Here is a 25,305-nt window from a genome sequence, read left to right as displayed (position 1 = left end):
CATACTCTCGTAAATGCCCAAAAAAACCGACAGCTTCAATGGAGGTGGTTCCAACAATCCAACGACAACTTCAACGATAGTGGTTCCCCAAAAAACCCTTACCAATTACAAAACGAGAGTGAGAATAGGTAGAGGGATAAAGAAATCAAATCACAACTATGGGTAGTGTGGCTTCCCACTATGGCGATGACTTTGACGGAGAACGCGCCAACTAGACAGAGATCACTAATTTCAATTTCACCCAACCCACAAACATGACGGCAAGGTCAGGGTAAGTTTTTGAAAAAATAACAACTAATTAATATGATCAAATGGATGTACTTTTCTATATCAACGACATAATTTGATGTTATTTATGTCCTTATGTATAGCTTACCTAACTCCGACTTATTCTCATTCTGACATGGCCATGCCATTTTTGTACGAACAAACAAAACAATAGAATTGAAGTTCAGTTTCTACCACCCTAAATTTACTCAAATTCTTTACCAGCACGTTTCCATACAACTGGTTTTCTCTGTCTAGAGGCCGATGGTTTTATGTAACCAACTCATGGGTTCATTGATTCCTAACTCATGTAAAGAGGCATTTACTTGTGTGGTTAAATTAATTATGATCAGAAATTCACCATCTTTTTTGTCAATTTTTTTATAAAGTAATGATCTTAGAATTTTCTTGACATCGTGGGTTAAAGATTCAACACAACACTAAAATTAACTAGAAGTAGATCTATCAGTGGCTTTCAACTTTTCAAATCCATGAAAGAATATAAAAATAATTTAATGAAAATAGTAAATATTAGTATTGAGAATGTGCAAAAGTGTCTATTTATGTAATACACAAGGTCTATTTATAAATTTATAAGTCTTATCATATAACTTATAATTTATCATCTTATAACCTATCAGTTAATAGGAGTTGTATATATATAATCGATGACTTTTTTTCCGTTGAATACAATATATTTATGTACTATACCTAGGCGAACTTGGTTAACCATACGACCTAACCTGCCTACCTATAGTCCTATAACGAAAACAATAGATGGATAGTTAACTAAACAAGATTACATATCGGCCTGGGCCGCCTACTATAAAAGGTTACATTGTAATAAAGGGTTGTTAACTTCGAACTTAAGTCCCTCGCAGATATCCATAACTTGGGCTCAGACCAGGCCAAGATAGAGTATGAATATTGGCCCAAAATGGCTAAAGGGGGGCCCAACCCAAAAAAAGAGAAAGACACAATTAATGACTCTATAAATACATGTGGACCCCAACAATTAAAGGTACGCTTTTATTAATTCCCTAATATGAGATTTGACTTTTGAGAACCTTTTGCTGACTTGATCGTCAGAGCCCTTTCCGTAGTAACCCCTTAAGTGTCCAAACCGCCTAGGTCAAGAGATGATATGTACACGTCAAGAGGAAGCCAGTTCGACACCTTTCCCACCTGTTCATAACCCACTTCACCGGTAGTTGCCCTCATCAAGCTACTCCCATATCCCTCCTCAGTATCAAACAGGAAAGAGAAGACGCTCAAGGCCTTTATAGACCACTTCAACAAGGCCGCCCTCTGAATGCCAAACCTCACCCAAGAGATGATCTTGCAATGTATGGCCCTTACATTGAAACCTGGTCTGTTTGCTGATAACGTCTATCTTCGACCTCCAGCCTCCATGCACAAACTTAAACTGCGTGCTGCGGATTACATCCGTATGGAGGAGATGAAGACCTTAAGAACCAACTTCTACACTAACTACACACCCTCAGCCGCTAAGATAGACAAACCATCCTCACTGAATCTAGTCCCAAAGAGCCTAGACCGCCACGATTCTCCAAATACGACCCGCTAAACGTCCCTAGATCACGACTTCTCGATGAAGCACTCCAGGCGGACCTCATACCACCACCACGTAAAACCTTTAATCCCTCCAATGCAGATATGACAAAGCATTGAAAATATCATCGAGACAACGGTCACACCACATATGAGTGCAAGGCGCTTCAAGACAACATAGAAGAATTGATCTGCGCCGGCCACTTCCGTCATTTCGTCAAGAGAGATGGACTATTCCTTTGATAGGACCCTTGACAACTGACACCCCTCCACCTACTTCCATCACTTCTGACATAGTCTTAGCAATGTTCATCACATCTCAAGACTAGGGGACTACCATACCATACCATCACGTCAGAGCCCTTTCTGCAGGTAACCCTTTAAGGGTCCAAACTGCCTACGTCAAGAGATGATATGTACACGTCAAGAGGAAGCTAGTTCGAAAGGTCAAGGATTGAGATAAGATATTACTTGTGTTCCCTACCATCCCTTATTTGTTTCCGCAGGAATAGTTTATAATATGTTAATTTTGTATCAATATTTTTATTTTATAGACGTTGATTATATTTATAAAAATTTGAGGGTTGAATTTTCTATAGTGCGTGAGTCAAGGCTTTGCAGAAGTAATTGATGAATTGAAAACTTTCAAACTGAAACATAATTCGCAGTTAATAAATACTTTTTATAAATTTTTACTAAAATCGTGTTAACTATAGTTTGAGTTCATTTTAGAGTGTTAATATAACAACATTTGTTCTGATCTCTACACCTTAAGTTAGAATTATTTTCTAACACCGTTCTTTTGATTCCTTCAACGGCGTTGCCCTAGAAAGGTTTCTTTTATTCTGCTGCCATATACTTTTTAAGAATTTAGTTTTAACTATTTTGAGTGTATAACACTTTTTATTCAACGTTGGTTTAAAAAAAGTAAATAATATAAATTATTCCCTTAGAACAATTGAGCTAAACTTAAGAAAGCACTTATATGGACTCCGTTGTGGATTTAGATTTTTTTAAAATTTAAAATCATTGATTTGACCATTACCCAAATAATATTCTTTCTAGATTTCTACGAATTTGAGTTATTTTTGGATATTAAATATATTTATAAGTTAGTTTTTATCACACTACAAAATATATTTGGTGTTTCGGTGGAGTCGAATGTCCACTTAAAAAAATTTGTTGGTATGCTAATTTCAAAAGATCTCTTCAGAAAATTTGTTCGTCAGTTCATCGGTGAATACCTGTTAAAGGTATTTCGATACTAAAATCAGTTTGATCTCGATCGATCAAAGCAATTAATATAGTAATAAATGTATAATATCAACAATTATATATTTGACCTGTATTTATAGATTTCTTCATAGAGTTTTTTACAGGGACAACCTATTTACTAGAGGTGGTAATACGGACTGGCCTAGCCCACACTTGACCTGCACAATGCGGGCCAGCCCGCCCTGCCCCGCATTTTCAATGCTGGTTGAAAAGTCTAGCCTGTCCCGCATAAGTGTGGGCCCGCGAGCCAACCTATTTTTTTTCTTTTTAAAATTTTTAAAATTTTTTAATTTTTTTTAAATTCTTATGATAAAACTTTCAATGTTCAAAAAATTGGGAAACTTTATGAAGTTCACAAAATTAAACAAAGACGTTAGGGAGTTGGATGATAAATTTATAATTCAACATTTTCATCATATTCATATTCGTACTTTGACATACACGATGTATTCTTCAAACTCTTCACACAATGTGTTGTTATTTGAACCAAAGATGATATCATCAACATACACTTAAACAAGTATAACACCACTTTCATGCTTTCTAATGAAGTGTGTTTTATCCACTACACATCTAGCATAACCTTTTGATAAAAGAAAGTTATGTAGCCTTTGATACCATTGTCGTGGTGCTTGTTTCAAACCATATAAGGCCTTTTTCAATTTGAAAGCATGGTTAGGATAGAGATGATCCTCAAAGCGAGGAGGTTGTGATACATACACTTCTGCATTTAGGAAACCATTCAAGAATGCACTTTTCACATCCATTTAATGCAATTTAAATTTACACATGCAAGCATATGCTAAGAGTAATCTCACAGCTTCTAGCCTAGCTACAGATGTATATGTTTCATCAAAGTCAATCCCTTCTTCTTTATTATAACCTTTAGCAACTAGTTTAGCTTTGTTCCTTACAATGTTACCATCTTCATCAATTTTGTTTCTAAAAACCCATTTAGTTCCAATTATATTCTTATCATCAGTTTTAGGCACTAGAAACCACACATCATTTCTTGTGAATTGATTGAGTTCATCTTGCATAACAACAATCCAATTACTATCATTCAAAGCATCATTCACATTTTTAGGTTCAATTTGAGATACAAAAGCAACATGTTCACAAAATACAAGTCTTCGTCTATTAGATACTCCCTGTTTGATATCACCTATAATGTTGTCCTTTGATAAATCTCTAGGATAAATCCAATCTTTAGGTAAGTTGTTGTCTGCAGCTTTTTCAGTATACTATTTTTCCTTTTCAGCCGATTGATTTCTTGCAATAGAGGGCTTTTCTACAGTAGAAATTTGTTCTTGTAGTATATCTTCTTCATCTGCATTCTTTAACCCTTGATCTTGCAACTTTGGGTTAGTTTCATCAAATACAACATGCATGGACTCTTCAACAGTCATTAACCTTTTGTTATAGACTCTATATGCATGACTTTGTATAGCATAGCCTAAAAAAACACCTTCATCCGCTTATGCATCAAATTTGCCAAGACTTTTTTTGCCATTGTTTAAGATGAAACACTTACATCCAAATACTTTTAGGTGACTTAAAATAGGCTTCCTCCCTTGGAAAAACTCATAACAAGCAATATTGACCACATCAGCAAAAAAGTACTTAAGTAGTGAGTTTTCATTTAACATAGTTTTAGCTAGTTCCTCAAGTGACCTGTTTTTCCTTTCAACAACACCAATTTTTGTGGGGTTCTTGGTGCATAAAAATTATGCTTAATTCCATGCTTTTCACAAAAGTTCTCAAATCTTTCATTTTGAAATTCCCCACCACGGTCACTTTGAATAGACACTATCTTAAAACTCTTTTCATTTTCAAGTATCTTGGCAAGTCTTTTAAAGGCATGAAAAATGTCATTTTTGGCAACTAAAAACAAAGTCCAAGTGTACCTAGAGAAATCATGAACTATGACTAATGCATAAAGATTACCACCAAGACTCATAGTTCGAGATGGACCAAATAAATCCATGTTAAGCAACTCTAAAGGTCTTTCAGTTGAAACAACATTTTGGGTTTAAAAGAGATCTTGGTCTGTTTTCCTTTTTGAAATGCTTCACACACTTTATCATTCTCAAATTTGAGTTTTGGTAATACTTCAACCAACTGTTTTCTATTCAGCAGATTAAAATGTTGTATGTGTATGTGACAAAGTCTCCTATGCAATAGCCAAGTATCATGCTCTTCTATAAGCAAACAATGGATGCTAAATGATGCATGATGCAGATTAAGTAGGTATATATTGTTAGCTCTTTTTCCTATCAAAACAATGGTACCACATGCATCATATATAAAGCAATTTTTTGGATCAAACATGACTTTAAAGCCTTTGTCACATAGTTGACTTATACTTATCAAATTGTGTTTCAACCCTTCTACTAGCAGCACATTCTTGATGTTAAAAGAGGATCCATTGCCTATGACTCCATTTCCAAGGATTCTCCCTTTGTTGTTGTCTTTATAGGTTAAAAACCCTTCCTTCTTTAAGTCCAACTTTGCAAACTTGGTCTTATCACCTGTCATATGTCTCGAACAACCAATATCAAGGTACCACAAATCTTTCTTATAACCTTTTATGACTTGCAAAACATATTTGGTTTACTTGGTACTCTTTTATAGGTTGGGTCCATCATGGTAATTGCTTTTTAGATCCTTTTGGGATCCATTTCATAACCCCTGTAGGAACATCATATTTTCTAGCATAGCAGTTCTTAATAACATGACCTTTTGCATACAATAGTTGCAATAAATGAATGACATATCATTTGGCTTACTTTTTGAAGAGAAACTAGAGAACTTCTTGGTTTTCTTTTGGAAAGTAGGATTGTAACCAAGTCCAGCTTTGCTAAACACATAGTTTTGAGAACCAAGAACATCTTCTAAGTTTGCTTCCCCTCTTGTGAACTTAACACATGTTTTCAAAAGGTATTTCACTTGATTTTTTAAAACTGTGCAGTTTTAACAAGGTTTTTCAGCCGACTTATTTCCAAAACAATTGGTTGAATTATTTTAAATTGTTTCCAAATGTTCAAAATCAGTTTTTAAATCAGTTGCTTCTTTTTCCAGTTAACCGACTCTATTTTCCAACCAATTGTTTAAACCTTTGAATCGATTGTTGAATGCAAAAATCTTGTTTGCTTCATTATGCAACTCTTTAAAATCATGCAACAGTTGATGGTAGTCATTTTTATCTAGAGAACTTACTTGACTTGAAGAGGATGACTCATAACCAACCATGAGGCACAAATTAGCTTCTTCATGTGAAGAGCTACTTGTTGAATCATCATTTTCCTCCCATGCAATATATGCACGTCTCTCCTTTGGTTTCTTCTCCTTTTTCCTATCAATATTCTTCTTATTTTCTTTGTTAGCATTTGGACATTCAATTTTGATATGTCTTTGTTTTCCACAATTATTACAAGTGAAATTACAAGAATTTAATTCATTTTGTTTGAAGTGTACCTCTTGAGATTACCTTTGCTACATTTCCTTTTGAGATACTTACCAAACCTTTTGATAAAGAGATTCAAGTTCTCACTATAACTTGATTCAGCCACCTCATCCTCGGGTTCCTCATTCTTCTTGGTGCTTGTCTTTAAGGTTATGTTCCTTACCTTTTTCTCACTTGACTCTGGTTCATTTAGCCTTTGCATCTCAATCTCATGCTCCCTAAGCTTACCAAACAATGCAATTGTATTCAATGTAGATAAGTCTCTTGTTTCTGAGATAGTCGTGACCTTTGGTTGCCAAGATCTATCAAGACACTTCAACACCTTGATGTTTAACTCCACTTTGTCAAATTCCTTACCCAAACCTGTGAGATGGTTGACTATATGAGTGAATCTCTTTTGTACATCCAATATAGACTCTCATTGTTGCATCTTGAATAGCTTATACTTTTGAATTAAGGCATGCTTCCTTGCTCTCTTCACGTCATTGGTTCCTTCATGAGTCACTTCAAGAACCTCCCATATCTCCTTGGCACTCTTGCATTGTGAAACACGAAAAAAATCATCAACATTGAGGGATGACATGAGGATATCCTTAGCATTGCAATCATATTAAGCTCTTCTCCTCTCTTCCTCAGTCCATTGAGTCCAAGGCTTATCAACCTACACATTTATGATTGCATCCCATATCCCTTAATCTATTGATTCAATAAAGATTTTAATCCTAATTTTCCAAAATTGGTAATTAATGCCACTAAACATAGGGGGTCTATGAATGGAGGCACCTTCAACAAAGGGTAACTTGTTTTTAGCCATTTAAAGCAGTTCAAAAACAGAATTAGGATCTTACTTGAGCAAATTTCAAGTACCTAGCTATAGATACCAATTGTTAGTTTTGAAATGGTTGAAATGCCAAGAAGGTGGGTTGAATTGGCTAGTTAAAAAATAGAATGTCTTTTGAAGGTTTCAAACTATTTTAATTTAATCAATTGGATCACCAAGTTTGGATGCAAAAACCTCTATACAATATACTTTCAATCGGTCAAAAATAGAGTTAGTCGATTGGTTTTACTAGACAGAACCTGTACTGGTATAATCAATCGATTGAATCAGAAAAACAGTCGACTGAAATACTGGGAAAAATGTAGAAATGCAGATTTACAATTTAGAGCAGGAACAATGTAAAAGAACAATCAAGACAGGTTCTAATTGATTATGCAAACATGCTTAGTACTGCAGATGCCATCAAAACAGTCAAAAATATCAAAAAGATGGTTTAAATCCAATTTCTTTAATCTTTAAATCACAATGCAAGAGAGAAGGGTTAGAGAAAAGATTACAGTACAACATTTTTATACTGGTTCACTCAAACCTGAGCTACACCCAGTTTGTCAAGGCAACCCGAGCTTGACTTTGCACTATTTCAAAAGATTTACAAAGTTTACTCTCTTACACTTTCAAAATAAGCAAAACACACACTAAAGACTCTTGAATCACACAAGAATCACAACAACACAGCAAGACACCTCTTGCAGACTTGGAAAACCACCAAGCACACACAAATCTTGAGAAAGATCAAACCTTAGTGGTAGCATACCCCTGCCTACCACAAACACCTTCTCCAAGCTTCAAACACAAGCTAAAAGTTCCAAGAATTCATCCAAGATCAATCTTCAATAGCTGCACTTTGAATGATCACGAAAGAGAGAGAATTATAAGGTTTCCAGAACAGTTTCGTGCTCAAAAATGGTCTAGTTACCTCTCTTTCAAAAATCACAATAATTATAGTCAAACTGTTATGAAATTCAACAAGTTGATTTTCAACTCAATCGATTGATTTCACTTAACTTAAGTGAAATCAGTCGATTAAAACATAAATCAACTTATTGAATAAGTCACAGTTTAGAACTACTACAACTAACCTTTTAACTTATTGAAAATCCATTCAACAGATTAAAAGACACATTTTAACCTATTGTAAATTATTTTAACAGATTAAAAAACACAATAAAGACCAACTACATCAAACTAATGCTACAAGGTCTACAATGTGAATTACAAACATCAAGCATTATTTCCTAGTGATTAATCCATGTGGAGGGCACACGTTTAAAGCTTGTCAAACATGAATACCATCAAATCTCCATAACTTCATCAATGAACGCATGATTCCAAAGCAATGGCTCTAAGTAATTCAACAAAGCTTCATTAGATCCTCATGAGACACACCATCCAGGCTTCACATGTCAACATTAAAGTCCACTTAAACGATTTGTTAGTGCACTAACTCTAATACGATCCTATCTATGTTCAGGTAATATGTTTGTCAGTTGATCGATGGGTATGTGTTGACATAGGGTCTACTTGGTCACTTTGAGCTCCTTCCGGCATAACACTACTATTCATGTTCCTAGTGGACACCATATGAGTTTTGGAAAAGGATTGTTCGGCCCCACGGTGGGCGCCAAAATGTTTCGGGTGTAGGGTCGAATGTGCCCTTAAATAATTTATTTGTATGCTAACTCCAATACGATTCTCTCTATGTTAGAGTAATATGTTCATCAATCGATCGATGGTATCTACTAAAGGTGCTTTGATCTAAAGTCAAATCGAACTCGATCGGTTAAAGTAGTTGATGTTATAATAAATTCATAGTTAACGTACCAACAACTATACACTTGACCAATATTTATAATTTTGTTTATTGATTTATGATTCGGAACGACCTAATTACGATCTAATTCCCTTTAAACTTGTTTACTGTCTTGCTTAGATTAATTATATGTTTAACTAATTTTAGTGATGACTGATCAGTTTTCTTCTCAACAATCGATCGATCATTTCCTTCTTTGTTTGGTTGTACCGGTATATCCCATATGTTGTTACATTTAGAATCCTTATTAGTCAAACAAACTTGTTAACATTACCACATTCATAATAATAATTCCACTATTTGGTATCATAATTTTATTTCATAAGTAGATTTTAACGGAATGGTAAAAGAAATCAATCATTATTAATTTCTTTTTCAGGGAAGTGAGAATTTTGACAAATAAAATTATTATCCTATTTAACTCATGTGAAATTAGTTTAAATCATAATAGTAGAAAAATGCTTCAATTGATTAAAAACTTGGAGAAAGATACCTTGCTCTGTCATTCTTATCTCTATTGTCGGTAACCTTTCAGGAACTCCAATATTCTAGCGCTCATTGGTATCAGGTTTGTAATCTAGTGATTTTAGTATGTCTTCTTTGGGGGAAGGGTTGATGGTGATATGTCGAGACAAAGGTCATTTTCTGATGTCTCGTCCCTTTACTTTTATGCGACTCAATTTGGACTCAATTTTGAAAAATTTGATGCAATCAGGTTTTGTTCTGTTAGTACTATGCTAACAACATTATAGATGGTGTCACAATTCAATTTGCGGTTTATTATATTTTTAGTTTTTATAATATTTTTTTTCTTTTCATTTTTCTTTAAAAACTAAAAATTTGTCACGTCTTAAGCTAACGTCGTGCCACGTGGCAGTTACAATGTGATGTAGCAGTGGGGGTGCCACATGTCATTATTACGCCAAGTATCATAACCTTCATCTCAATTTGGTTCCTGTATTTTTATTTTGTCTTAATTGAGTTCAATTTTTTTTTTTTAATTTAGCAATTTTGTCCCTCTCCAATTTGAAATCAAATTTAATTTTTATATAAATATTAAAGAAATATTTGTTTTAATTTTGTTAACTAATTAAGTTTATTTAAATTTATATTTTACATTGAATTTTATTTAAAATTGTTTACAGGTTGTTAATAGAAAGTAATAATAGACAACAAATTAAAAATTAATTTCAACTACAAAATATGTTAAACTTGTTTATCAATTGCAATTCATAAACTAAAATGAATTTATTGGCTTCTTTTATTCTTTCAAAATTTATATTTTACAATGAACTTTATTTGTATAGATATTTTATTCATCATACTTTAATATTATTTTTTTATTTGAATTTATATTTCAAATAATTTCATAAAAATATTTATGTTGGTTTAAAATTAACAATTTTTATAAATTCAAAATATAAATTTTTAAAATAATTTTAAACAATTTTATAACAATTTAAAACAAACAAATTTAAAATTTAAAAATCAATTTTAAATAAAGTTCAATTTAAAATAAATTAAAAATAAACTTAATCTTGTTAAAAATATTTAATAAATATATCATTATTAAGAAAAATATTTGTATAACATTTATATGAAAACTAAATTTGCTTTCCATTTGGAGAGAGATAAAATTGCTCAATTTTAAAAAAAATGGGATTGAATTATGATAAAATAAAAATATAGGGATCAAATTGATACTAAGACGATGACACTTGACGTGACATTGACATATGACAATGTCTCTACCACATCATATTGTCATTGCTAGGTGGCAATTTTTTTATATTTTAAAAAATTTATAGAATAAAATAAATAAATAAAGATAAAAAAAATATAAAAAAAAAAACACAAAATGATACGTGACACCTCTTTAATGTTGTTAGTACCGTACTAGTAGAAAGGACCTCCTTGCCAGGGGCGGATCTTAGAAGGATGGGAGGGGGCCATGGGTCCTATATGTTTTCTCATAACCACTGTTTAGCATATATTTTTCTATTAATAATTACGTCTCTCAATTCTCGATTAGATTTTGATAAATTATTTTTTAGTCTTAATTTTTTGTAAATAGGTATATTGATGAAGAATAAAATAATAGATTCATTTTATTAAGCATAATAATAAGGATCCAATTGTTGAATTAGATGAATGCTTTCTTCAGATTCAAAGAACTATAGGTGAAAAGTTTCATATTAATTATTTTTTAAGGAAAATGTTCTCAAGTATGGGAATATCCAATGAGGGGGAAAATATCAAATTAGAAAAGGCTTATTTATAATAATTTTCATCTCAAATACAACTTCAAAACTATCATTTTTCTAAAGAGAAACATACAAAGAGATTTCAATACTAAATTATATATACTTTTTTTATATTAGCGACAATGATTAAATATATAAATTTTGAGTATATTATTTTGGGCACTACAAAATTTTTTATCCAGATTCGCCACTTTTGCTTGCATGAAATTTCTCAAAAATAGGGACCAGATTGAGACGTATAAAAATAAAGAGAGTTATTTGATATTTTCCTACAAAATGGGGATGAAGGAGATTATTTAACCTAAAATTTTTTGTTTCCTCGGTCTCGACGTGATATGTTGAGTATGTTTCCTTACTTGAATTTTACTAATCATCACCTACTTTAAATATATATATATATATATATATATATATATATATATATATATATATATATATATATATATATATATATATTATAGGTGTAATGGCCCAACACAAGAAGAAAGTGGGGTTGAGGGTGTGTTCCACAATTTGAAAAAGTAGATACTTAAGGATAGCAAGAAATAGGGAGAAGGGTCCTCGGTGCCCAACCTAAAAGGCCATGTGGACACCTATTGCCCTCAAAGGGCCCGCAAAGAGAACTAACCTTCCAAAATTCAAGGAACTAGTGTAAGACACGAGGAAATTAAAAAAATTAAATAAATAATTATTTAATAAAGGCGGGTAGTGGGAGCCTTTATGATATTAAATGCTAACTTTCATGACGTGAAATTGTACTAGCTCAAGTGGTTGAGAGTACTTGATTGTGTCGAGAGGACTTGAGTTTCAGTCCTATGTATGTCATTTGTGTGATTATTTTTATTATATGCTTGATCATGATGGATGGTTTTGAAATTCCTAGGTGTATAGGAATTATCACAAAACATGAATTGGTTGAATGGTTGTGCATTGATTTGGTAAGTGTATAGTGGTGAGTTCGAATCTTGGTTAGATTAAAGCCATAATATATATACTTTTATGCTTAGAGAACGAATTTGGGGAGATGAAAAGCTAGTGATAGGTTCCACGAATTTGGACACAGACAAAGGGAGAATAACTTAGATCAAGGAGAAGGCTAGAACATTTTTTTAAGCAAGGAATCCAGGTTAGGGGAGTTCCACTTTGTGTTTTTCTTTTAATTGTATGAATATGTGATGTATGAAATGCATGAGATGTATTGATTATGCCAAAAATTTACGTAAGTTCGCGTTTCTGGAATTTCCAGAAACCTACTAGCAATGTTGAAGGCCCGCCAGGCGACTCATGTCTTCAGAGTCATTTTTTTAAGGTTTCTCTATGCATCGCCTGACGGCTTTGTGTTGCCCGCCATGCGACACGAACTGGCTTGTCCAGTTTCTTCTGATTTTCTGGTGTTTTCCGTGATGTTGAGATGCCTAGATTGAATCTATATATAATTGTATGACTGTCAATGTGACTAGATGCCTAAGATTGCGGTATTTGATGAAATTGTATGATCATGGCCAAAATTGGGGGTTAGAATTTATGTTAGGATTGTGGGTTGCGAAAGAAAAAGAAAGAGAAATATACTTTCTGGATATGATTGGTGTGTCGTTTTGTGAAATTTATCTTAAATTGAATAAGCCTGAACTATATATGTTAATCGAACACTAAAACATGCCAAAACGCACGACGAAACTGATAGGTGGGGATTGAGGGTTCGTGCAGGTGCTAGAAAATCTAGGAATTTCCCAGAATTTATATGCACCGCCTAGCGATACATGAACTGTCGTGAAGCGGCTCATTAGTGTAGAGATGCTTGTGATCATGTTTCGCGTTCGGTTTTCATGGATAAGTTATTTGGAATTTTTGTATATGTATAATAGTAAATAAAAGTGGGTAGAGTGTGTGGAAAGGAAGCATGTGCATGTAAGATAATTAATAATAGGTATAATTATGTGACAGTTGGAACTAAGTGAGTATAAAGGTAAGGTTATTGTCCCTGTTTTGGTTACTGTCTTTATGTGCAAAATATGATATTGATTGAGATGCAGTGTGGTTTGTTTGATTGGTAAACTAATATGGGTATAGGAAATTACAAGAATAATATAGTAGTGACATAATCTCCATTGTGCAATCCTTGAGAATGTGAATGTGTGAATTATGATTCAGTCATATGATTATGATTGGATAAGTATGATTGATAAATATGAACGGTGTGTTGAGTGCTTGGGTTCCTTAGAACTAGTTCCAAAATGCCAAAAACCAGTATTAGTGACGTTATTGGTGTGGCGCTTGGCGACATGGGATGAACCGCCAGGCGACAAGGGGAAAAATAGGGAAGCACTGGACGTGTGGCGCTTGGCGGAAGGAGTTGTGCTACCAGGAGGAAGCAAACTGGCATAGGTCCTGGAAGGCGCCTGGCGGCGTGAGGTGTCCGCCAGGCGGCCTGGAGCGCAAGTTCGCCTAACGATCGAGTGAGTGGTGCCATGCGGTTCCGGGTGTAGAGTTAGACTACGTAGAGAGTTCTACACAACTTTAGATGGAGGCCTTGATGCGATGCTTTGCTGGGGACCCAATTACGAGTGCAACTTGTATTGGGGTAACACGTGGCCACTCGAGGTTGTAGCCTGGTGGTTTTGGAAGTCTAGTGGAGTGTGTGAGATCGTGGCTCGTATGGATGGGTTCCGGAAGATTTCCCTCCTTGGTGTTATCTGACGAGTTTGGTAGTCTTGGGACAAATACGGACTACGGTTCCTATTGAGGAACTCCACTTGGTGTCGCAAATTGTGGTCGTGACAAATTTATTCCCGCATGTGGACTATTATGTGGTGGCTTGTAGTCGGAGGGGCGAGTAGACACTCGTGACAGCAAAGATCGATCAATGTAATCATCAAATGGTGTAGAAACAAGAGACATCCAATGAGAGATTTGGAAGTAAAGGATTAAGAATTGGAGTTCTAACAAGGGTTATGTGTTGACATTGTGTTATTAATTCATATTGTATTTTCTTTTATTTGAGCTCACCCTATATGTGTATATTTGACGATGATTATGTAACTTGTTACATGAGAGCAGATGTTAATGCAGGTGAGCTCGTGGATACTTAGAGCCGAAGAAGGGGTCGACTTGGGGACTTTTGCATGGATTTTATTTTCTACGGTATTTTTATGAAGATGTAACTTGGATATTTTATTTTGACTTTGGAATTTGGATATGTATGGACGATTTAAATTGATGTTTTAAACATTTTGGTGCTTAATATAAAGTTTAAATTTTTCGCATTTTGAAAAAGTATTTTATTAATATTTTTATGAATTTTAATTTTAAATAAATAATTTTCTGATAGGATGTTACAACTGGTGAAGATAGGAAGACTATGTGGATAGAGTTTGACCCACGCGAGGGTAGTTCCGGGCTTCAGATGGTTGGCCTAGGTGGATTAGTTGGTAGAAAACTTAATATGTGGGAGAGCATTCAGTGCAATCCTAGTGAAGAGTGGCATTAACCGAACACCCTAATGCAGATATTCCTAGAGCTCCATAGCCGGACACTTTTATTCAACCATAAACTAACAAGCTTATTGAAAAAGGAGATTGAGGATGAGGAGAAGCTCAAAATGGTCAATGATTTGGCGGTGTTGAAAAAGCAATATGCCTCAGACAAAGAGGTTTGGCAGAAGGAACAAAACTCCATGAAGGATGAGAAAAAAGAGTGAGAGAAATAGTTGGACAACTGGAAGACTCGATGCTTGGACTCTAATGAGAAATCCAATGGCAAGAGATGAAATGTGCTTTAGTCGAAAAGGAAAAGGCTCGTGAGGACGTCGAGACCGAGTCCTTTGAATACCAGAAGCTCGTTCATGTTGAACATAAGAATGGATTCTTGAAGGAACTATGGAAGGCCGAATTCATCTTGCAGATCCTCATGCAAGATGAGCGCTTTGATGTGAATAAGGATGTCTTCAAGGGCACTCTCATAGACATTAACAAGATAGCTGCTGTCCGAAATGGTCTAACCACTAAAGACGCCGACAACAATATTGATGCTGACATGACTTCTCTTATCGATACTTAGATGGCATCTTCAACCACTACCCACATGCTGACTCTTCCATCCGATTTACGCCTCCCAACTAAAGAACAGAATGCTGAAGACATTAACCTTGACATCATAGATTAGTTTGATAACATTGTACTTTGTTTTCTTTATTTTCTTTTAAAGTTCTTTGGATATAGAGGTCCGAATTCATTTAAGCCGATAACTTGATGAATAGACCGGTTGGGATCATATGAATGGAATTATCTTTCTTTCTTAATGCTTGTCTTCCTTCTATTCTTTCTCCTTTTTAACTCAGAATTTTTTGTCATGCTATGAATACCGAGCCTCTATGTCATAACCATACTAATAACACTACTACATATATTACTTTCAATAACATTTAAAAAATGTTGATAAAGCCTAAAAAAATGTTACTATTTGCAAAGGTAACATTTATACACATGTTATATATAGTGCATGTTACCAAAATGTTTTAGTAACATTTTGACGTAATATTAGTATCATTTCTAAAAATGTTACCAATTAGCATCTTTATTAACATCTGAAAAATGTTGCGAATTTAATTTTTTTGTAACATTTGAAAAATGTTACCAATACATTTTCTAACATTTAATGAAAATGTTACTTATATATTTTGTAATATTTAAATGAATGTTACCAATTATCTTATTTTACAACAATTAAGAAATGTTATGAATTGTCTTTTTGTAACATTTTAAAATTGTTACTAATTTATCTATCTAGAAATAAGGATAATACACTTTTTTTTTAAATTGAAACAATCCTACGACAATATTTAGGTAAAATTCAATTTAGGCTTCTTATTGACACTATGCATTCTAGCCCCTGACGTGAATTGTGCAAGAGAAAAAGCTTCATAATAGCCCAAAAGAGAAATGCAAACACAAAAATATTCTAATTCTTTCATTTGAATACAACCACAGTTTTTGAATACTGTATCCACTCAAATCAAATATTGACTGTATAAATTGTCCCATAAAATGCTCCATAAAATGCTCCATAAAATGCTACAAACAAGTACCTAATTGCAGTAGCATCATGACTTGCTAGGCATCAACAATAAAGTCTATGACAATAAGAAAAAAAGTCTGCAACGATAAAAAAATATGTTCTCAACCAATTGCAAATACAAGCAATGTATACAACCATGACAAAGTCCTTATTTTTTTCTCACTTTTCTTGAGCTTAGCACCACTAAAATTTCCTTTTTGTGGTGTCTTTGCTTTCAACTCATTCAATGTCTGTCAAAAAAAAACATAATTAAGAATAAATAGGCTTATATCATCTTGAAAATCAAATTGAATGTATTGTATTAAATTATTATTGAAAGAAAAACAATGCTTTAACCTTCAGAACTGATTCAATTGGATAACTTCCTTCAAGGCTTGGATCCACTAGTTTGTGAATACCTTTTAAAGGATTACCCTGTGAATTTAACACATAAACTAAAATTAACACAAAAATTTGTCTGTTTAAATATTCATGACTTAACCCCTAATACACATCAAGCAATATATTCAATACACACATCAAGCAATATATTCAATCTCAATCTCAACAGGAAAATACACTAAAAACTGAACAATACAAGAAGGGAGAATGATTAAATATATATGAATCATGTCTTGAAGTATGAACAATACATGCAAAGGAAAATGATTAACTAAGAAATGAATAAATGAATAATAAGGGAATGGGAAAACATGCAGAAACAAGTATTACTATCATATGCAGTGGTGGAACTTGGACAAAAAATTTGGGGGTGCCAAATTATATTTTTTATTTTTTTAGTTAAGAAAAAACTCTTCATTCTCTCTTCATTTCTTCTACTCAAAACAGGCACACATAATAGTATAATTCTGAAAAATATGATTATCATTCATTATTATATCATGATACCAAACCATGAATACCATTTTAGATAAACCCTTCGTACCTCATCAATCTGATTTGGTGAGTATTGTGAAATTTGATGACACTTTTTCCGAATCGCGTTCTAATGAATTTTTAAATTCATTATATGTAACTCTAGAAACTTTAGAGATATGTAACGTAGATGCAATTTTTTTACATGTTTATCACAAACTTTCCTCCTTCAAAAAAAGAATTAATTCTTTTACTATTTATCATAATTATTCTAATATAAATTTATCATCTCTCCTATATAAATTCAAAACTTTACAAAATTTACCATAGGTAGGAAAACACAAAATCCTTAAATTTCATAATTAAGGGTTATATTCTAACCTCCGTTTCTAATCTATCTTTTTGTAGTTTTTTCTTCTCACACACTTTCATAATAACTTACATGGTAGAAAATTTTTATAACAAAAACGAAACCCTAATCTCTTTTATAAATCAATATTTTCATTATATTTTTTATTTTATTTATTATTATTATTATTTTCCATAATATAAACTTAATATAAATAATATATAATTATAATTTAAAAAATATATATAAATATATATTAAAAAAATTCCAAAAAATTTTGGGGGAGTCGTGGCTCCCCCCTGTCCCTTTAAAGTTCCGCCAGTGATCATATGTAAAGAAACAAATAAAAAATTACCATATTGGGAGACATAGTGGGAGGATGCTCGGGCACATTTAAATCTTTTAAAACTTTGGCCTTCTTTGCTTTAGAATTTTGATTTACTATAAAATTTATAAAATGATAATTAACATCAATTTTAAAAATTCATTAACAAACTAAAAACATAACTAATTGATATTAGATGTGATGAATTTACCTTTCAACATGCTTCCTTTGAGCTTTTTCCTCCTTCCGCTTTTTCTTCCTATGAGAGTTAATTTTGTCCTAAATTTGAAGAGAAAAAATGAAACAAATTTACAAGGATACATATATTTATAATATGCGAATAAACAATGACCTAAAATGTTGTATAAAACCATACCTTCATATCTCTTTCATTTATATTTGGATTCCACATAGAAAATTCTGGAATTGCTACTGTTGGAAAGCATGTCTGCAGCTGAGCCGAAAATGTTTTAAAACTAGTAAACATTTCAGTTTTGATGGCTTCCACTTGTTCTTGTAATTTTACTTGCATCTCCTCTTGCATCTCTACTCTAGCATTCCTTTTCACTTCATCTATTATTTTATGGATTTCAATTGTAGACTTAGTTCCTCATAAATCTGTAGGTGCAACCCTTTTTCCATATGTGCGTACAAAGCCAGGTCTCTCTTTACCCAAGACTTGGGAAAATAAATCATCCTGAGTTGTGCTTTCCTCTGCTTCAAGGTGTAAAGTAATGGCCTCCTCAAGCTCTGACTGAAAATCAAAGCACATATACTTAATTTGAAAGAATTATAAGTGTCAAACAAAATTAAGTATAAATAATAGAGATGTTCATACAACAATTCTACTTGTTCCATCCTTTGTCTTATTTCCATCCTTTGGCTTATGTGTCAAAAGGAACATTTCTACACGGGGGGGCTCTTTAGCATCAACATTCTTCATCCTCTATTAAAATTAAAATATGTAAGATTAGTTCAACCAATCTTCCTATAAAAGCACTAGAAAAATTGTCCTTAACTAGTCTTCTTACCTCTTCATCACGAATTTCTGCAAAAGTTTTTGATCCAGTGGTATGGACAAATGTATACTTTGCTCTGCTAATTTTATTCTTCTCACTACGTTCCTTTAAAATAAAAACACCACATTAGCAAAGGAAAAATTTAATCACAAAGTAAGAAAGTAACCCAGCCAAAAGGTAGAAAACAAGATCAAATATGTACAATTCAACATCTAATTAATATGAGACTTAACATCCAATACCAACAAATAGGAAAAAAAATAGCACCTCTATCGCATAAGGAGGAAATAACATAGCAAAAAATAAACTATAAATTACTATTACCTTAGCCATGTTAGATTTCCAAAACTTAAGAAGTATTTTCCACTGTTCAAGTGGAATAATGGATGGTCGATTCTTTAAATTGTACTCCTCCTTCATGTTTGGCTTAAAGAACTTCTTTTTCAAGCGACATTTGTGAGTCCTCCAACTTGAACCAATACTTTGCAAGACCCATTTTTTACCACATTCTTCTATATCAAATTTTGACTACACCAAAACGTATTTGAACTAACATTAATATCAATTCAGAAATAACTTGTGTGTTCAAAATAAAACAGAACAAATTGCATCTAAAATCCTAAAACAATGAACTAGCCGAAAGGAGATATAAATAGTAACAGTGGAGAAGTATTACTGGTTCTGTTTTAGCAGTTCTAGACCAACATGTATTCCAACATGTTTAGCAGTTCTAGACTAAAATCTGGTATAACCAGTTACACCATTGTCCCATCATTAAATAAAATGAAGAAGTATTCCAAACATTGCTTGTAGTAAGGTTTTCTAAAACTTAAAGGTAGATGCCATTTCACATTCATTATACAGACGATACTCATACTCAAAAACAAGTAAACAAAGTATTTTACGAGAAATATACTCATCATTGGTAGAGAAACATTCATTTTGAAGGAAATTAACGAATATCTAAATATAAAGATGTCACTATGCTGATATCCAAATATTATATGTTGTCAATTTATAAGAAAGATAATATCATAAATATCATCGATTGAAGATTTTTCAATATACAGTTACGAAAGAAGAAAAAAATATTGTAAAGAATGATGTGGCATTATCATAACTTCTAATGAGTTTGATTATAAATTAAATCACTTTTCAAAGATTTACTTAACCTTTCACAATTTTTATGTATATATTACTTATAAACTGTCCTAGTCCCTAATTCGACTTTAATTTTTGTTGTTATAAGCATTTAACTCCCATTAAGTAAAACCAAAAATTTATAGATAGAGTGATGATTTGTAGTAATTTAACAACCATCAGAAAATTTATGAAACTTCTATACACAAATTATATTTTGTAGAAGTTTTACTTCATTAGATTGAAGACACATTTATTCACTCATTTGGAGAGTATCAAAACAGAACTAAAATACATTTGTAATGTAAGGAACCTAACTCATACAGTTTCTACACAAAAGGGCCTAAATGTAAAGATAATATGAGAAGGCACCTTATCTTGTTTGATATACAAAGAGAGGAATGAAGTTACCATAATCTTGAAGAAGAGCATACTACAGAGGTGAGGGGAAACTTTAGCAAGAATCAAAATACACACAATACATACAGAACAAGATGTGTCAAACTTTATAAAATAAAAGAATTACTTGTATTTGCATCTTGAAACAAACAAATCAAGTATGAGCTGCTTTGTCTTCATCATAAAAAAATAAATAATGCTATCTTATCTTGAAATTGATCTAATTCAGAAATAAACAGAAAACATATATCAATGATAAGAAAAAAAAATGATACCTTTACTGTTTGCCACATATCCTCCCAATTATCTTTCAACTCTCTCCAAGTTGTGTATGTCAAAAGAGCAATATGTGCATTCCTAGCCAATGTTCCCAAATAACAGCTCAAGGCAGCCCTATATTGACCAATAGGTTGACTTGAATGCGATCTTCATGACTCAAACCATGAGTCTTAAGACACTTTGTTGAACCCCTTTTCTTCTTGATAACAAGACTTATTTTAATAAATGACAAATGAATAATCTTGTTTTTGTATTTTTTTTCTAAAGAATATATATTATCAAGTACTTTACACTTACTATCATCGTTAATCAAATAGGGTGCCAAGGGTGTTAGGCAACGACTTGATGCTGTCTCCTCTAGCTCATTAAGAATTTCAGTCATTGATCCACTTGGCCATGAAGCCTTATGCTTCTTGGTGTATGTTTGAACTTCTTGATCATTAAGGGTATCTTCCATTGAGCTAGCAGCCCATGAAACTTTACCTCTTGCCCTTATTGTACCACTGTAAAAAAATGAAAACACAAGCAATTTAAATAGTGAACTCAATCATCAAGTGACTCTTGTCTAGGTTCTTCTCTTGTTTCTTCTTCATCTGTTAAACTTGCATCAATGGTTATTCCAGGTACATCATCCCTAAACCAAATATTTTCATCTTCATTAACCGTAAATTGATCAAACATTGGACTTCTTAATTGATCATCCAAGTGCTTTTCCACATCTTCATTCTCTGGATCCCCATATATATCAAACAAATCTCTAGGGGTAGTGTTAGTAACAACATGCCAATCATCATTTGGGTCTTTTGTATAATACACTTGCTTTACTTGAGATACAAATACAAAAGGATCATTTTCATAGATCAACCTTCGAAAATTTATGAGTACCAAACCAAAACCATCTTGTTTAATTGGAAACCAATGACATTTCAACAACACAAACTTGAAATGTCCATAGTAATCCAATTCAATTATGTCTTTCAAAACTCCATAGTAGGTAACATTTTCTACCAACGGATGTTCATCTTTCTTGCTTCTAAACTTGATTGTAGATGAAACAACCATAACCCCAGAATTTTGTGTTTTTCTTTCACGACTTTCAATGACAAACTTGTAGCCATTTATTGCATATGCAGAAAATCTTCTCGCAACTGTATTTGGCCCTTTAGACAACCATTTAACATCTTCACTAACATCTAAATTCCTTACTCGATCTTCAAACCATTCATGAAAAGTAAGACATTGATCTTTAGCCTTATTCCATTTTCTTGTTGAACCTTGACGATTGTGACTGAAAACAAATTCTTCATGTTGCCTACATAAAAAAAATTGAATATGTTATATATGTTAAGTAAACTATAATAAAGTGTAGTAATAATATGTATTCTTGAGTATGCATATCTTCTTACTTGATAAATGGTTTGATAGCTTCGGAATTGAATAACACATATCGATGAGCTTGCTCCCATGTAAGAGGATCCAAACTTGTCATGACTCCATCTCCTATAGGACCATCTAAACTCCTTGCTAGTTTATTGAATTTTGTTTGGATATCGTCATCTAAGTACCTTGAACAAAATGTCAAACATTCATCTGCTATATAGCCTTATGCAATAGAACCTTCTGGATAACGTCTATTACGCACACAGTTCTTTAACTTAATAAGAAACCTATAAGCATAAAAGTATAAAACTTAAGTACAAATTTAGAAGAAACCTACAAAAGCACAAAACTATAAATCAAATTACCTCTCAATTGGATACATCCAACGGTAATGCACGGGTCCTGCAATTCTAGCTTCGTATGCTAAATGTATTGATAGATGAACCATTATAACAAAAAAAGATGGAGGGAAAATTCTTTCCAATTCGCAAAGAATCAATGCAATTTCAACATCCAAACATTCAAATAATTCAACATTGATAACTTTGGAGCATAAAATCTTGAAGAATGATCTTAACTTAATTAAAACTCTTGCGACTTCTTTTGGTAAAACTCTTCGTACTGCTATTTTAAGTAAGTCTTGCATCAGAACATGAAAATTATGACTTTTAAGCCCAAGAAGTTTTTGCTGCTCAAGTTGAACACAATTAGAAATATTAGACCCATAATTTTCTGGAAGCTTCACTCCTTTCAAGATGCCACAAAAGATATCCTTTTCTTTTGATGAAAGAGTAAATCGTGTAGGTGGTAACAAATATTTATTTGGTTCTATTTCTATTGGGTGAATGTCCTGCCTTATACCCATCTTTACCAAGTCAAGGCGAGCTTTGATATGATCCTTTGATTTACCATCTACATTCAACAATGTTCCAATTACATTTTCACAAATGTTCTTTTCGATGTGCATTACATCGAGATTGTGACGGTGCAAATTAGTATCCCAATATGGCAACTCAAATAATATGCTTTTTTTGTCCATGAATCAACATTATTTCTTTTCCTCTTTTGAGGATTTCCAAATAAATTTTCTCTTTCGCCAATTTTTTCCAATATAGTAGAACCTAATAATGGAACCAGAGCAACTCTAAATTCTTCATAGCCATCAAAACACTTCTTATTTTTCCGCCATTTGTGATTGGAGTCCAAAAATCTACGATGACCCATGTAGCACATCTTTTTACTTTTTGACAAGTACTTGGACCATGTATCATAGTTACACACAGGGCACGCCAACTTTCCACTAGTACGCCAACCTGATAGCATAGCATAGGCAGGGAAATCACTCACAGTCCAAAGTAATGCAGCTCGAACATTAAAATATTGCTTACTAGAGGCATCATAGGTTTCAATTCCTTTCTCCCATAACTCCTTTAGCTCATCAACTAGAGGTTTTAAATAGACATCTATGCTACTTTTAGGGGAAGAAGGACCTGGAATAAGTAAAGATAACATCAAATAAGGTTGCTTCATGCAGGCCCATGGAGGTAGGTTGTATGACATTAGAACAACCAGCCAAATACTATATTTGCTACTCATTGTCTTATATGGATTAAATCCATCACTTGCTAACCCAAGCCTCACGTTTCGTGGATCCAATGCAAAATCAGGATGTAGTGAATCAAAAGTTTTCCAAGCAAGTGAATTTGCATGATGCCTTAATTTTAAAATAAGTTAAAATATTACTTTAAAATATTAAATTTTAAATTAATATTAACTATTTCAATATTATAATGAAATTAATTAATTATAAATTTATTGTTATCATTTTAAAATTTTACAATTAAGGTAAAAAAATGAAAATTATTTATTTATTTATTTATAGTAACATTTATTTAAAAATGTTACAATATCATAATAACAATATTTATAGTAACATTTTTAAGTACTTATGATAACATTTTCTAGAAGTATTACTATAATTATTCATAAGGTAACATTTTAGATAAATGTAATAGAAAAATGTTACTAAATCTAATAATTCATGTAGTGATAACCCTTAGATCTTTTAGGTGTAATGTTGAATTAAAATTGAAGTAATCATAACCATCTAAAAAATCATTTGTCAAGCTAAAATAGGACCAAGATGGTTCTTCACAAGAGATCGAGAACATGTTCAAGTGCAAGGACTTGTAACTTTTAAGAACAATCATGAATATCACAAATATTTATAGGAAACCCACTTATTTTCATGATGAAGTGCTTCACTAAAACCTTCACGACCAAAACCCTCCTTAAGGACAAAAGACTGAGGAAGGAAAGAGTACGCTCTGACTTATAAGATTTAGCTGAAGTAAAATTTTAGGTTATATTCCAAGTATTAGGTATAGGTTGGGCCGATAAATACTCCAGTCTGTAAGCGCCTTTGTCGGCATCTTGTACCACCCGAAATGGTCCTTCCCAATTAGCTGAGAACTTGCCTTCAATTTTCCTGGCATTGTTGGCCATACGCCATACCAAATCTCTATTCTGAAATGCTCTCAGTTTTAACTTAGAATTATACTTTCTAGTTGCCCTTTTCTTGGTATCGACTTCTTGGATTTGAGCTTTCTTTGGCATTTCAATAAGCAAATCCCAATCAACATGAAGACAATCTCCATTACTACTTTCGTCATATCTTTGTCGTCGAGAAGAAGGCTCACATATGTCTATTGGAATCATGGAATCAATATCACACATCAAGCTGAAGAGTGTCTCTTTAGTAGAAGACTGAGGAGCGCACTTGTATGCTCACAACACCTCTATCAGATCTTTTGACCATCTCACCTTGGTTGAGTCCAACCTCTTATAATTTTACCAAGATGATCTTGTTTGTAGCCTGAACCTGTCTGTTCGATTGAGGGTTCTCTACAAAACATGTAATGTGTTTTATACAAATGTTGGTATAGAACTCGGTTACGCCCTTATCTAGAAATTGTCTTTCATTATCTGTTA

General features: G+C 32.8%; 2 pseudogenes; both read right to left on the bottom strand.

Annotated features, from left to right (window-relative positions):
* Positions 1-1,377: 1,377 nt before the first annotated feature.
* On the bottom strand, positions 1,378-21,391 carry LOC146882433 (uncharacterized; annotated as a pseudogene).
* An 86-nt stretch (positions 21,392-21,477) lies between these two features.
* Positions 21,478-25,050, bottom strand: LOC114165413 (uncharacterized; annotated as a pseudogene).
* Between the last annotated feature and the right edge of the window lie 255 nt (positions 25,051-25,305).

This window comes from Vigna unguiculata, chromosome 10 (genome assembly GCF_037176805.1).
Source record: "Vigna unguiculata cultivar grain cowpea cultivar isolate G323 ecotype 2 chromosome 10, ASM3717680v1, whole genome shotgun sequence".
In the NCBI taxonomy this organism is placed as follows: Eukaryota; Viridiplantae; Streptophyta; class Magnoliopsida; order Fabales; family Fabaceae; genus Vigna; species Vigna unguiculata.
This window is presented reverse-complemented; position numbering and strand designations above follow the sequence as displayed.